This window comes from Urocitellus parryii, chromosome 5 (assembly GCF_045843805.1).
Source record: "Urocitellus parryii isolate mUroPar1 chromosome 5, mUroPar1.hap1, whole genome shotgun sequence".
Lineage (NCBI taxonomy): Eukaryota > Metazoa > Chordata > Mammalia > Rodentia > Sciuridae > Urocitellus > Urocitellus parryii.
The window spans coordinates 88,655,178-88,671,379 of NC_135535.1; the positions used below are offsets into that span (position 1 = coordinate 88,655,178).

The window sequence follows — 16,202 nt, forward strand, 5'->3', positions numbered from 1 at the left end:
GCTCCTCAGAACTCTCAAACATTAACCCTGTGGTTAGATTACTGCTATGAAGTGGAAGAGTGGTGGGTGTAGAGAGAAAGAATTCAATTTGACCACTTTTGAAGTGGTTTAAATCAAGCTTTGCTTACTTAATGTTTTTCTTCTTGGTTTCCTGAGCATTGAAATAAAATGCTTTACCAGAATATGTCTAGGCAGCAAGTAGGTGGGGGGAGCCGTGGGTAGTAAATCTGCATTCTAGGAAACCGTAGTTTCAGGGAGAGAGGATATCAGGGTGAAAATTGCCACTAGGGAGAAATTGGGAATCCAATCTTGGCCTTCCCTAGTCCTCTAGTCACTCTTGGTTTGGTCAGATCCCACCAAAAGGATTAACAGTCAGGGTTGGAAAATGGGACTGACCTTTCATGGCTCTTTATAAATAAATAGCCAACGAGTCATGGAAGGAGGAATCCTGTCAATTCAGGCACAGGTTCTACTTGTCACAATTCCTACAAAACAGTCACAGTCTATAAAAAAGCCCAAACTTCCTAGCTCATCCTTAGGTGTGTTAGTCTAATGGAATGGTTTTAGAGTGTGTGTAGTGATACCTTTTTAAAACCAGGAATTAGAAGGTTTAATTAATTGCTAGTATTTGTGTACTTTCTCTCTCCCCATTATCCACTTGCTCTTGGGAGACTTCCTAATGTCAAAGGAAATGACTAAGAGTCATAAAATGTGGAATTGAACCTTGCCTGCACCACTTACTAATTAAATACCTTGGATAAATCACCTAACTCTTCTGAGAGTCAGCTCTCTTCATCTCTAAGATAGACAGAGCAGCACCTATTCCATCTATTCACAGAGTGGTGGTGGGGACCAGTTCAGATAATGCTTGTCAATGTACTTTTGTAAACTACAAAGCATTATATAAATGTTGGTATTGAGGCTGTGCTGGTTCATAAGGTACATCCTGAGCCTGAGGACTGAAGAGTAGGCTTATTTTTTGTCAGGGTTTAGGCAAGGTTTGGAAATCTCCCTAGGTATTTTTGACAGAAAGATATTTCACATGAGGGATGAGCCTACTCAAAAAAATCACTGGAAGAATGAAGAAGTAAAAAAAGAGAGAGAGAGAGAGAGAGAGAGAGAGAGAGAGAGAGAGAGAGAGAGAGAGAGAAGTGAAAAAAAAAAAAAAGAAAATGGAAAAGTAGGAGTCAAGAAGTGGCTCCTAGAATAATTGAGTTCAAAAATTTGCTCCTGTATTCCCAGCAGCTTGGGAGGCTGAGGCAGGAAGATTGTGAGTTCAAAGTTAGCCTCAGCAACTTTGAGACACTAAGCAACTCAGTGAGACCCTGTCTCTAAATAAAATACAAAATAGGGCTGGGGGTATGGCTCAGTGGTCAAGTGCCCCTGAGTTCAATCCCCGGTGACCTCCTTCCCTTAAAAAAAGACAAAATTTGCTGCATTAACTGTGGTCTAGGAATTAGGATGCTCCAACCTGCCATTGCCATTATGGCCACAACTGCCTCTAAGGAAAACAGAGGGCTTCACTTCTCCTCCTTCCAAATCTCCTTCAAGCGCATCTATTAGGTAAAGATTAATTTACATCCAAAATACTAGATGCATAGAGTCCTAAAGAGGCCATTTTTGACTCCCAAGCTTCAGCAGGAAGCTGGAAGGAAGGTGCCATAGAATCTGAGCATGCCAATCCGCAGTATCTTCCATCTACAAAAACGGATAGCAACCGGCCATGGAATGAAGCAGAGATAAGAAAACGATCTTCTTTAACAAGGAGAAAAATGTTAAAAAGAATTTCAAAAGAGGCTCTCTATAAATGAGGGCTTTCAGTTCTATCAACTGACTTTTAACTTTATACTAGAAAATAGGCTTGAAGAAAAGAAAAGATTAAAGACATAGAAAGTAGCCTCCCATCTTATCTGTCAGTTGCAGCAGCAGCAGTAGCATGGTAGGAAACATTTCCTTTTCAAAGTGTGTGCAAATGAATTCTGTGTCTCTCTTTGCCTGTTGCAAGACAAAAGAACCATTCCTGAATAATAAAGGAAAATGCTTTTTATCCTTAGGAACCAGGAGTCATTACATCATTCTGCATGTGCACAGTCATTACAAGAGGCTAAACCAATTCAATGCATAGATTTTTTAAAGTTACATGTGTATTTTTCTGCTGAGATCTTGAAATGATAAATTTTTAGAAATTCTGGAAAAGCAAGTGCATCACAAAAATGATGAAGTATTTCTCTGTGCCCTCATTCATTATTATTTGTTAGTGGAATGCTTTTAAGTTTGTTCAAAGCAAACCAAGTTTCCAGCCGATTGATATATTTCATTCATATTCCCTGTGGGAAGAAAAGAGAGTGTGCAGATTCCACAGAAATCAGGTGAATGGGTGAGGTGTAGTGTTGTGGGTGTGAACAAAGCATACCCCCCTTTCCTAAGTTTCAGCAAAATAATTCCAGGTCCTTCATTCTACAACTGAGATCATGCACCAGTGCCTTAGGCTTTCCAATTAAGTGTTCAACACATGTCAGCCATTGTTATTGTTGTTATTCTGTAGCATACTTTCACCCATCATTATTGTCGTTGTTGTTATTGCCAAGATGCAATAGAAGAAGAAAGGTGCTCTGTACATGGAGGAATGTAAACAGGTCCTGCTCAGGGCTGTATATCCTCAGGAGGCCCCAGGGTACTTTGAGGTGTCACACTGAAGTGCTATTATTACCAGTAGTTAATTGCTTCTTGTTTGGACCCTCTGCAGCTTCCTATAGCTTCATTATTAAATTTTTGTATGTACTACTTTTTTTTGAAAGTCTTTCTCTGCTGATCCCAGTACCACCTTGTGAGCCTTTGAGGAACAAGTTTTTCATTTGGGGGCCAGTGCAGTGCTGCCCACCTAATAGCAGTATTCATTTCCATCCACTCATCTTTGCCAAGGGTTCCCTGTCTAGGTCCCATTTGGGTTGGAACACTGCAATGTATTTGCATGAGTATAGGAGACTAAGCTGGAGTTTTTGAATGCAGCTGTATCAAAAAATCTCTACCAATATATTTCAGTGACATATTCGTTGGATATTATTAAGTGTGAAGAGCCATTTTTAACTTTCACATAGATGTGCTGTGTGTGTGTGTGTGTGTGTGTGTGTGCATGTGCATGCAAGTGTGTATTTGGAGAGGACAGTGTGATGGGGTGTTTTCATTTTGAGAATACTACATCTCCTGGGTTAGGATTAATTTTTTTCCTGTGTGGCCAAAGAATGTCCCTTTTAAGTCCACATGGTCCAGGGTTTGCAGGAATTATTGAATCAAGTCTATTTTGGCCTAAAATACATTGCTCAGGAAGTGCATGAGTTTCCTTGGAAATGAGCAAGGAATGTTAGAAACCACATCTGTGCTGATATAATCTGAAAAAAATATTCCTTTAGGTGCAGTAAAAAGATGGCTGACTCACCATTCTCCAGCACTGTGCTGCCTAGTCATGTGATGGCTATCATGGACTCCACCAGTTATGTCTCCTCAGAATCCTCACCCAAGGGCCAAATGTAAAGTCTATCAGAACAGCCACTAATGCACCCCTCAGTCACTCATTGCCAGCTACGTAGGTTGGCCATAGGGTCCCTGTCATGTTCCCCTTGGCCTGACCCTGCCGCTTCCTTGGCCCACGGGAAATCCAGCAGGACATTTTGAAGTAGTTTCTCAAAGTGGCCTTGTTAAAATGAAAACACACATTTCCCTCTTTTCACAAATGTGCTTAGTAGAACTTTCTGAGCTGGATATTTCTGAGTCTCCCAGCAATTTTTTTTTTCTCCTAGTGAAATTCGTATCATACTATATAATAACACTGTTATTGTAATCATTTTTCCAAACACATGCCTTTTCAACTGGAAGGAAACTAAGGGACTAATGTTGGTGGGCAGAGATCTTTGTCAGGGTTGTGTCAAGCCATGTTGTTAGGCTTGTTTTTGCTGCTTTTAACAGAAGGCTGAGGCTGCCGCAGGGATTTAACCACACAAGTGCTTACTTATCTCAAGCGATATAAGGAATCAGAAGGTGGTTATTCAAGGTGGGATCTGGTTACACAGTGCCATCAGCTCCCAAACCCTTGTCTTTTACTCATCCATCCTTAGCTGGTGACCAAGGAAATCTTCACTATGGATCCAGGATTCCTCAGGAAGAAGAAGGAAGAGGCTGAAGAGCAAATCCTGACAGAATGCTTTTTGTGTGTCATTGGTTGGGATAGTCACATGGGCACTCCTAGCTGCAGAAGAGGCTAGGAAGTTTAGCATTTCAACTCTAGGAAAATACATTGCATTTGCCAACCTACACTGTCTGCCTCAGTTTCTTCATGTCATATCTCACTCTGTCTTAGAGCAATTCTGAGGTTGTTGTTATTGTTTCCTCATGGATGAAATGAAGATGGAGAGGAATGAGGTACCTGATTTCAGGTTCTAGAGCAGGTGGCTGGAAGAGCTGGGATGTGGAACCTGACCTGATTTCAGAGGTTCTTTTGATTATTGTCTTACTTATTTCTTTAAATGATGTGCGTTCTATGGGCTTAGTTGTTCATTCTTACCACTCAGTCACTTGAAACCATTTTGTGGGTATTTTACTTCCTTATAAGAATATCCTTAGAAGAAATGAATTGCTTTCTTTTGCATTTATTTGGAGGGGAATACAGATTATAGATATTCAGGTTATAGAATCCCTTGCAATACTGTGGTCTCCCTTTGACGGTGAGCTCCCCAGTAGCCCACATTGAAAGGAGAAATAAGAGCAGTTATATTATTTTGATTTTTATAAAGGAAAAATCCAGCTTCTTAGAGGGAAGCAAAATTGTCTTTTGCACATTTTTTTTATTGTAGGAATCCAGAACATGATTCTATTATCACTGAATAATTCAGATAATCTACCCTGTTGATTTTGGCCGAATACCAACATTAGCGAAGTAAGCAGAAAATGGAGTCTAAAGATCTGAGTTCTGTGCTTGTCTTTTCTGGTGTTTGTGACCCTAGTTATGCAACCATTACCTCCTAAATTTTATAATTTGTAAACCAGGATGAATAATATCAGGTCTTCATATTTCATTATTCTTTTGAGAAACAAAATTAAAATGAGATTATGAGTATAATAGTGCTTTGTAATGTATGCTCTGAACAAGCACATAATAATATTATTACTCTTATTGTCTGCCTAGGAATTTATGGACTTTAGCATTTCCTTGACATTTTGGTAATGCCAGGAACTGATGGAGGAAAATAAAAACACCACTAGGGAAGGGGTGAAATCAATTCTCCAGGAGAGTGAAAAGAAATAAATCTGTTGAGTCCGGGATTTAGGAAAATGCCAAGTGGTAATGGAGAAGGCTACAGACTCTGCCAATTATAAAGTTGTGTCATTATATTTGGATAATAATTAGGATAAACTAAAAGTATAATGTGAAATAATTTATGAAATTTCAGCAGAGTAAGCTCACATTTACAAACAGTGGATTAGTATGTACTGTTCTTCAAACTGCTCTGTAACCGAGGAGGAGAGAGAATCATCAGAGGACTTCCAAGTATCTCTTATCCTCATCAGGAAAGGTAATGACTGATTATAGGTGAGGTCATGCAGTGGAGCTGTCCAGCAGAGGAACTGAAGGAAAATGGAAGATGCTTTGCTTTTTGAATTGAGAAATGATTAAAAGTTTAGCTCTTTCTCTAATGAAAATGCGTAGGTTGCATATGGCTGAGAACAAAATGAAAAATAAATTTAAGGAATAGTGTGTCTTGCCATGGTAGAGACCTTTATAAAGTATTTGACAGTGTGTAAAATTTAGTTCAGAGACTGATTATGGCTCAGGCTTCCAGCTTCCTGGAAACAATTGAAAAGGATGCATGACATCAATTACCACCGAGTCAGATCTCATCTGGTACGTCTGACAGGAGTGATAACTTTTCTCCGGAGGAGTTTCTAGTCCATATAACATCCTCTTTGTAGGTTCAGTGACAGGGTGTTTTCCTGCAGCTAAAGCTGGTGCATCTTTGTGTGTTTTTTGTTTTGTTGTTTTATTTTTAAATCTTCTTTGCTTAGTTTCTTCATCTCAGTTTTACTTACTGGCAAAGGTCCAGGTGTAGAAAGGAATTTCCATCCTTTTTTTTTTTTTTTAATCTGGCTTTGAGCATTTGTTTGGATACCAGGAAGCCTCTGTTTATTTCTGCTATTAAATACTCAGTTGTAATTCTTAGCTATTAGGAGTTTCTTAAATGCATAGAGATACATTTGATTAACTCACAGAGAGGTATTATAGCGATTCTACATTTTCTCTGGATTAATTGATTTGGTTGAAGGATAAATAGGCACAGATAGGCCCAGAGGATATTTTCTCAGTGTTTGTATCTGTTCTGATTCATAATCTTCCTTCTGCACCTTGGGCAATTATTTGAAGACAACATTCGAGATAGCACAGTAGTTTCCTCTTCACTCCTGGCCTGACTGGTTATACTCCCTTATCTTTGATGCTCTGAATTTCTGTACAGATTGGAGAGATTCATTCTAAGCTTGGGTTTTCCAATGGAGTGAGGGGAATGAGGTGGGTGTAAGAATAGAGAAGTAGGCAAGCGGGCTAAAGGGAAGTGCAGCCCATAGCCAGAAAGGGGTATTTAGAGTCTCATCATAGGAAACTAGCAATACCCAGAAGGTAATAAGGAGTAACATGGTGTGCCTATTGTATGCGGAAAGTAGAGACCAAACCTGGGGGTGGATGGAGCTACACCCAGAGATCTAGTTACAGCAGTTGACTTCAAGTTCTCAGTCTCTAAGCTGGAAATTTTGGCAACTGGCAGCTTCCAGAGGTGTTGGTAGAAGGTTTGGGAACTTACTATGTATCAAGGCAGAGACTCAAGTGAACAAGATGAGGGTCCCTAGTACTGGGTGCAAAACTAGGGACTGATTTTGAATCATGACTAAAGCACAGTTATAGGAACTTGGTATGTGCTGGAGGTGGAAATCTGGAAGGACATCCTGGGGCTATGAACTAAGTTATTAGAACCATACTTTAATGCCAGGGCCAGAATGCTAAGATAACTTGAGGGTGATTCCCACACCTCTGGGTGAGCATTCCCAAATCATTTCCCTAAAGACCAAGATTGACTGACCCATACTTCCCAAGATTCAATCTGAACTTGCAGTTGTGTCAGATATGGGTTCAGGATGTACATAGAGGTTGAAGAATGAGGTCTGAGAAAGCAGTAGAAATTTTCAGACAAAAACATGAGGTTCTTACCCTCTGATATTTGTAGCTCCATGGATGCTGAATGTACATAGGAAGCTAAAGTGGAAGAGAATTTGAGTAAATTGTTAATTAAAAAATTATATTGGACTGGTTGTGATGACCCATGCCTATAATCCAAGCAACTCCAGAGGCTGATGTGGGAGGATCTCAAGTTTGAGGCCAGTCTTGGTAACCTAGTGAGACCCAGTTTCAAAACAAAAAATCAAAAGGGCTGGAAATGTAGCTTAGTAGTAAAGTACCCTTGCATTGGGGGGGGGGGGGGTAGAAAGAAAGAAAGAAAAAGAAATATTGTCAGCTTTTTAGCAAAGTAGGTGAATGAATAAGTGTGGTAAAGAAATTTTAGGATGGATGGTGTATGGGTCAACATCTGTTGGCTATGAAGGAAATAAAAGTGTTTTTCAAGGCAAATCATTTTATAAATTGAAAATTCTTATGCATATTAGTTTTCTTGCTAAATTTCAGTTTTCTCATGTGCCCAGACTCAAAGTTTGTAGTTTTAACTCTTTTGAAAGGAAAAAATAAATAGATGCTGATAGAAAGGAAGTTTCAAATTATATTAATTTGACAATCTTTATGGTGTTGCTCTGCTATTAATAGAGCACTAACAATCCCTTATAAAATATGTATTATTGGATTATTTTGCCTGAAATTTTTCTGTTTCTAAACTTTAGTCTTATCACATACATCTTGGGTTTAATCTACTATTCAAAGGATAGCATATTCACAAAATACTGTTAATTCTGGAGCTATAATTTATAAATTTCCTGATTTTTTTCATTGACTTTGACTATAATACCCACGGCAAGTAAGAACTGAATAGCTATGGGTTGCAGATGTGTCCAGATGTCTGACATGGGGATTGTTGGAAGACTTTTTAAAATTTAAAGACAGATGATATTTATGCATTCAGGAAAAAAATAAAATACTTGTATATAAGCTATAAAACTTGGTATAAATTGAGAATCTACTAACGAAAATCAGAGTTGAATTTAAATTTAAAATAAGGATTTGAGGCATCACGAACTGCCTTTTGCATTTGTAGGACGTGTCAACTAAATGAATATGCCCCATTACAGCATAACTCTGTGCCCCAGGAGTTTGATGCTTCTATGTAAAATCAATGTTCACAATACATTCATCAAGACACAATTGAGCAAATGCTACTGTGTGCTAGACACTATAGTAGTTCCTGAGAACATAATGGTGAGGAAAAGTAGACCCAGTCCCTGCTCCCACTATATACAGTCCTGGATGTCCCATACGTTACCACCTGTTCCAGTTTAAATCCTACCCCTCCCCAGCTTCATTCCCTCTCTTTTTCTCTTAGGTAATGACACGACCATCTACTCGGCCACTTGAGTTGCACACCTGCATCTTGTGTTTGAATTTTACTCTCCAAACCCAATTTTATTATAAATATCTCTTGGCTCCACCCCGCCCCCCCCCTTTTAAACCTCACTACCACTGAGTTAGTTCAAAGTTTATCACCTGTTATCTGGACTCATTCAAGAGCTTCTGGAAAAGTTTCATCATTATGAACTTGCTTCCCTATAGCATCTGCTCCATTACTGCCAACATGGTCTTTATGAAGTGTGAAACTGTTTATGGAACTTCTCTTAAGTCCTCACCACCTGCCTTGTAAACATTGAGCAAATTGTCAGACTTCACACCCACCAAATCTGCTGGACCAGTGTCATTGGAGAAGCCTCATGGAGAGGGACAAGTAGCAGCTAGCAGATACTCTGTTGCCTTTTTGTTTTAAAAACCTTGACATACTATGCATTCTAGACTCCAGGAGGAAGACCCTGAAACAGCTGGGACACCCCTCATGGTATGATTCACAGACTGTGATAGAATAGTACTGAGAAATGGCAGGACTTGGCTTCAGTTCATTTTATCAACTCCACATTTGGAGTTGATGGAAGGTCCCTATAGCCATGATTAGCATCTGGGATACAAGCCTTGCAGATATAGTTCAATGACATAACTAGCTAGAAAAAGTTTCAGAATACCTGCTCACAGTTGGGCAAGAGCTATCACCTTCCCTAGTGCCATGGGAATACTGGGATTTGTCTTGCTACTGACCAGGACTGGGCCACAGCTGATTTCTTTCTTTTGTTTTGTGGTGCTGGGGATTGAACCCAGGGTCTTATGCATGTGAGGCAAGCCCTCTTCCAACTGAGCTATATTCCCAGCCCTCCATAGCTGATTTCTTTGGAATGTTACAGAAGGCCACTGCCTTTTCCTGTTTGCAGGGGCTCAGACTTGGGCCAGTTAATCCTTCCTGATTGCCACCTATAGTATTAAGCTCATACTTCTTATGATAGCACATGAAGTCTTTAAGATCTGAACATGTAACTATAACCTTATCAACTCCTATCCACCTTCTTCTCCCCAAGGGACTTGAATTTTCCAGAACAAGTTGTATTTTTCCATTTCCTCTTCACTTTTGCGCATGGTCTTCCCCCATCCCAGAAATCCTTCTTTTCCTTGCCTATCTGATGAATTATGAGATCTAGCTAAAGTATCTTCATCTTTTAAAAACCTTCCCAGAGCCCTCTTCCAAATCTTCACTGCCCCGCATGTTGATTAAAAAGTTCTTTTTCCTTCTCCCAGATTTGTGCATCTCTCTCTTATTGTACTGTTGAATTATTTATTCACATTTTTTTTGGTGCATCTTGAAGGCAATACCTGGTCATGGCCTAGAAGGTGTTAAGTGAAATTGTGCTGAAAGAGCATAGAATGGATGGCTCTTCTTCCACAGCCTTTGTTCCTCTTGGCATGAGTCTGATTCCTTTGAAAGGAGCTGCTGCATGTGCTAGAAGGACTTGCATTGCGCCCCATGTAAGCAGCAGCAATGGAGGAGGAAAGGTGTGGGAATGATAATGCATGAAGTTGGGATGGTATGTCAGAAGTAACCTCTTGGTGATCAGAATTTCATCCTAATCTTGAGATGAAAAGATTGTATAATACAATTTTAAAGTCAAGCCATCACAGTGGTACTGGATATGCAGTTATTATTTTGTTTTTATTTTATAGATCTTGTTCATTTTTATTTTAAAGTATTTGGGGGATTGAACCCAAGGGCACTTCACCACTGAGCTACATCCCCCATCTTTTTTTTTTTTTTTTTTTTTAATTTTGAGACTGGGTCTCAAAAGTTGCTTAGGGCCTCTCTAATTTGCTGAGGCTGGTTTTGAACTTGTGACCCTCCTGCCTCAGTCTTCCAAGCCGCTTAGATTACAGGTATATTCTACCATGCTTGGCTCTTATTCACATTTAGACACACTTTCTTCTTAAGAAATTGTCATTTGACGGAGCTTGTTTTGAGTCCATTTTCTGCTGTTATAACAGAATGCCACAGACTGGGTAGTTTATAAACAAAGTTTGTTTAGCTTATGTTTTTCAAGGTTAGGAAGTCTAAGAGTGTGACAAATGGCATGTGAGACAGAGAAGGAAAATAGGACCAAATTCATCCTTTTTGGTCACTAACTGCTCCTGTAATAACAAACGCACTCCATTCATAACATCATTAATCCATTAATGAGAGAGGAGTCTCATAGCCTAATTACCTCTTCCATGCCCCACCTCCTGATACTGTTGCAATGGCAACCACACTGAACATTAGTTTTGGAGGAGACATTCAAACCTCAGCAGAAGTAAAGCAAAATTTCAAGTTTGTGAAGATAGTTTCCATCTCTTTCTCTATCCATTTAAAAATTTTCCACCATTGTCTTTACTAACCTATTCAAAATGACAGTGGCCCCTTGCTTACAATTCTCCAAAAATTTCTAATTGGGCATGTTGTGTCTAATCTGGCCTCCTCTTGGATCCATTTCCCACCATGTAGCCTGAGTAATATTAGCTTTGTAAAATGCAGGTAAGATCATGCTGTCACTTCGCCTAACATTCTTGATTATCGTCCCATTGATTTTAAGATAAAGACAAGACTCCTTAAGGCCTGGCCTGTTCCCAGGGCTCCAGCATCAATTTACACAGTGTTCTCTGTCCCCTGTCACACTTTTTCTCTCTGGCTTTGCGTCAGCCTCTCATGTAGAAGGAGCTCTCTCCTTCTACAGAGATTTTTAACACAGTACCCCTTTTCCTGGAAGAGTCTGACATCCTCTTACCTAGTGGATTTACATTTATCCTTTCCTTGGGGGGCCTCCTCACAGTTCCAGTTACCTCTCATTTGCAACTTCATATTCAAATGTAGTTGATTCAAGCTTCTTTCTCTCCTTACCAGGGAAGTGCCCCGGGCAGTGTTTAATTGGGGGCGTGTGGGGGAGGTTGGGAACTGTAGTACCTCAGTTCTTAGCATAGTGCCTGGGATGTAATAGAGATTTAATACATTTTAGTGGAATGAATGAAGGAATAACTGAGTTGGGCTGCTTGGTTTTGCTGTATGCATCACCACCTGTACCCTGGCAGACGCACAGCCTGTGTTTTGGTATAAAGAGACTTGGAGGTCATTATTAGAGAATGGAAGGAGAAATCCTTATACTGGAAGCAAACAGCTTGGTAAAGTCCTACGCTGAAGCCTTTAGAGGGACTCTGGAGATGATTGGAATGGGTTACAGTGAGCCCCTTTTGATGAGGCTGTTCTGGACAAGCTTGCTTGCTTGCCATTTTTTTTTTTTTTTTTTTTTTTGGTACTAGGGATTGAACCCAGGGGTACTTAACCACTGAACCACATTTCCAGTCGTCTCATTAGGTTGCCAGGCTGGCCTCACACTTGCAGTTTTCCTGTCTTAGCCCACAGAGTCACTGAGATTACAGGTGTGCCCCACTGTGCCTGGTTAATGAGCCCCTTTTGGAACAGTGGCCGTTTGTCACCCTTGTGTGGTTTTATATCAATACAGGGGCTCAGGTGTTGTAAAGAAATCAATGGTATGAAACTCTGCAAGGTAGAGATTGCTGCTCTTTCTGAAGATTTAGAATCACAGTCAGCTTGGCCAGTGTCTGCCCTCCCTCCAGTCAGATAGCACTGGCAGTGTGCAGTGAAGGAACAGAAGAAAGAGCGACTCCCAGGTCTCCTCCCTGCCCGGCGCTGGCTTCCCAGGCTGTGAGCCCCCGAGTTGGGGCCTTGGTGCTTAGTTTTCTTACCATCAGATATTCCTGCACCAATTTTCCCACGAAACAAATGTGAATGGTTTGTATTTTTAACTTAACATACTGTCTTCCTGCTTGTTTTCTAGTTATCTTGCCTCAGCTGGTAGAATAAAACACTTTCGTGTCTTTGTAGCACTATGGAACCAATATGTTTAGGAAACAAGCCAGTTGATAAAGCTCCCAAACAACCTCTTGCCAGGGGCAGCAATGATTTTTTTTTTTAACCCCTTGGAACTCTAAAGAGGAAAACGGTTTCAGCCAGATTCTAGGCATAGACTGAGTGTGCAGTGTGAGCAGTTAGAACAATCATCCTTTGATGGAAAAGTTTGTGACTTTTCTGAAATTAGTAAAGAACAGAAATTAATCCCCTGAGACTACTTTCTCCGATTGTAATCACATTTCAGGAACGTGACCCTGTAAGAGGCTCTGCAGTATTCAAAAGTCATACCAGAGCAGGGCAAAATTTAGTAAATTATAGTCATTAGCTTCTTAGGGCGTATTATAATTTTATTGCTGACCTTTTGCATCTTGAACAAATAGAAGCAAGGAAGGATTTAAAAGATGAGGACTTGGGCCTAGGGAAACAAACATTTAGTGGTAAAGATTTCCAAGACATGAGGTGGATGAAGTAAAGTCTAGGAAACCTTGGAGAGAAAAGGCAAATAATTATCCTATTAAAGATAGTGGTAGTAAAATGTTGTAGATTATATCATGTCTTTAAAATGAGAGTATCTGAAGGAAACATCAGTTTCAAGCTTTGGGTTATATTACCCCGTGAGGATCTTTTTTAAAAAATATTTTTATTTTTTAGTTATAGTTGGACACAATACCTTTGTTTTATTTATTTATTTTTATGTGGTGTTGAGGATCCAACCCAGGGCATTGTACGAGCTAGGCAAGCACTCTACCGCTGAACCACAACCCCAGAGCCCCCGTGAGAATTTTGATGTATAGAAATTTCCCTTTACTTTTTCGGATGGTGGAGACAAGATGTAAGGAGGGTAGAAGGGGCAGAGTGTAGAGGGTGGGAAAGGGGATCTGAAAACAGTGTAAACAAGTAAGTGACCAGCACACTGTGGTGGTGGGAGCTTTCATACCATAAAGACATTAATAGCTAATACCTACCGAGTGATTTTTCAGGTGCCAGACTTGGCACTTTTTATCATTATCATCTTATTTAATTCTTTTAATAACTCTATGGAGGTAGGGTTTTTCTTTTACTTCTTCCTATTTTACAGATGAGGAAGCTGAGCTGAGAGAGGTTCAGTCACCATCTCAAGGTCACGGGAAGGAAGCCTCTGGTGAGGCAGTCTGTGTGGATAACCATTCTGTTCCATGGCATGGGGGGCATTTCCACGACTTGCATACTTAGGTGCCTGAGGAATGATTTAGATAGTTGAAGTGGGTACATATAGAGTTGACATGGGTTAATACTCCACCTGTCTGTAGTGTTTTCTTCAGTTAAAATGTGCTTGAGAAGCACCGAGGAGGACACTGGCCAATCCTGAATTTGCTATTGCCTGTTTTTTTTGTGGACTTGGCATCCCGTTTAGTACGCCTGAAAGAAAATCATTCCAGCCTCAAAAATCATCCTGTCTGTGCAGATTATTTTTCTTCATAGAGTTGGTGAAGGGATAGGTGAGCCAAAGGGTCTCTGAACGCCACTGATGACAAAAAAAGTGGCAGTGGGAAGTGATATCAAGTGGATGAGACTAAATCAATAGGAGAAAAGACACGTTTTAATGACGTTTCTAAAGTTGCATTTACTAATTATGACTCTGTAGACAGCATATATACAAAGAAAGCAATTAATGTAAACTGCTTACAGCTCATACAAAAGTTTCTTAATTGAAATGTATTGGTATATCTATTTAGAGGAGAAACTACGTGAAGTGTATTTTTCATTTAAATTCAGTGTTTTTGTTTTAAATTAGAAATAATAAATAAGTTCATGTAAATAAACTCAATTTCTTAAAGTGGAACATTTTAGGTAAAATGTCTAGAAAATATCAATGAAAATGAAATATATTAGAGAACATCTAAGAGTGGATTAATTATATTTTTGTAATTTGATTAGCTTTTGTGGATACACTCTACAGTTGTAGTTTGTTGAGAATTTACTATGTGCTAAGCTCTTTGCTAAATGTTTTGCACACATTGTCTCATAATCCCTACATATTATGAAACCATATAAATGGAATTATTTTCTCCATTTTACATGTAAAAACTGAGGCTGAGAGATCGAGGCTGAGAAATGTTTTTTAAAAAAAATATTTATTTTTTAGTTATAGTTGGACATAATACCTTTATTTTATTTTATTTTAATTGAGTTGTTAAAAAATAAATGACAGTGGAATGCATTCAATTCTTATTACACATATATACCACAACTTTTCATATCTCTGTTTGTGTATAAAGTATTTTGACACCCAATTCATGTCTTCATACATGTACTGTGGATAATGATGTCCATCACAGTCCACCATCCTTGCTAATCCCCTGCCCGCTTCCTTTCCCCCCACCTCTCTTTCCTATCTAGAATTCATCTATTCCTCCCATGATCCCCCCTCCCTTCCCCACTAAGAGTCAGCCTCCTTATTTTTATGTGGTGCTGAGGATCGAACCCAAAGCCTCGCACGTGCTAGGTGAGTGCTCTACCGCTGAGCCACAACCCCTGCCCCATTAGAGATCTTAAATTAAATGGTTCCACTCTGTGATCCCAATCCAGAATTTGAACTCAGACCTGTTAAAACCGAAGTCTGAGAATTTAACCATGAAGGGGGCACTGCCTATTCTATCACAAAAACCATTCCACCATAATGAAATCTCTGTGCTGGGATGTTCCCAAATAGTGGAAATTGCATGTAAACAGGTTCCCATTGAGTTTTTCTTATGGAAGTGAATGGATACTTAGATGCTGATTTTTACTGTTGTGACCCATGCTTTTTCAAGGAAACCAGGTTAGGAAGTTGAGGCAGAGGTGTTTGCTGGCACACTGGTGTAGGGCACCTGGTACTGTCTTTCTGGTGTAATTCAGCCGAGTGAATTAAAAGCTTCAAGTATGTGATTATCACCAGACCAGTTAATTCCATGTCTGTGGATTTATATCAAGGAAACAAATGGATGGGTGCTCAAGGTGATGCTTTGGATAAGTAGCAGCAAGAGAAATCCTATCTGGAATGAGTTAGTGATTGTAAGCTCTTTTGAAAGGGGGTGTTGAAGACATTTTTGCCGGGTTATTTACATAAAATTAAGCAAACTTTGTTGTCCACATCAAAGGAGACAATACAGTGAGACCTCCCTCCCTACCCTCAATGCCTGCCTTATTGAACCCATCACAACTCAAAGATGTTTATTACAGCAAAAATTTGAGGACAAGGTAAGACATTTAACATTAAGGAATTGGTTAAAATGTGAGTCACCTGTACAGTTGCATACTGTGTTTATATTAAAGTTACGATGGAAAGATAATCCATAATATCTTGTGAAACAAATACACACATTGCAATAGTATGGGGAAGTTTGGTTACAAAACAAACACAAGAGGCCTCAGCAAAGGAGAGAGGTCTGAGAAATCACTGTGGATAATATCTAAATATTAATGTTGTTCTAAACAGATATTAGGGAGACCTTTTGATTTTTTTCCTGTCACTTTGTATCCTGAAAAAATTTTTAACTAGTTACTTTAGAAGAAACTATTAATTCATTTGAGCTTGGCAAGGAGAACAAAGTATTTCCCAATCTTTGGCTAAAAGTCCCTGAAATATGTATTTTCCTATGCTTTCTGAATAATTTAAGATTTATACTCATCTCTGACCACCTACTCTTTGAA

At 39.4% G+C, this 16,202-nt stretch overlaps 1 protein-coding gene across 1 annotated transcript in view; it reads left to right on the forward strand.

The window, feature by feature from the left end:
* The window catches only part of St8sia1 (ST8 alpha-N-acetyl-neuraminide alpha-2,8-sialyltransferase 1), a 127,207-nt gene that overhangs the window by 49,412 nt on the left and 61,593 nt on the right, over positions 1-16,202 (forward strand). The gene's annotated exons all lie outside the window — the stretch shown is intronic.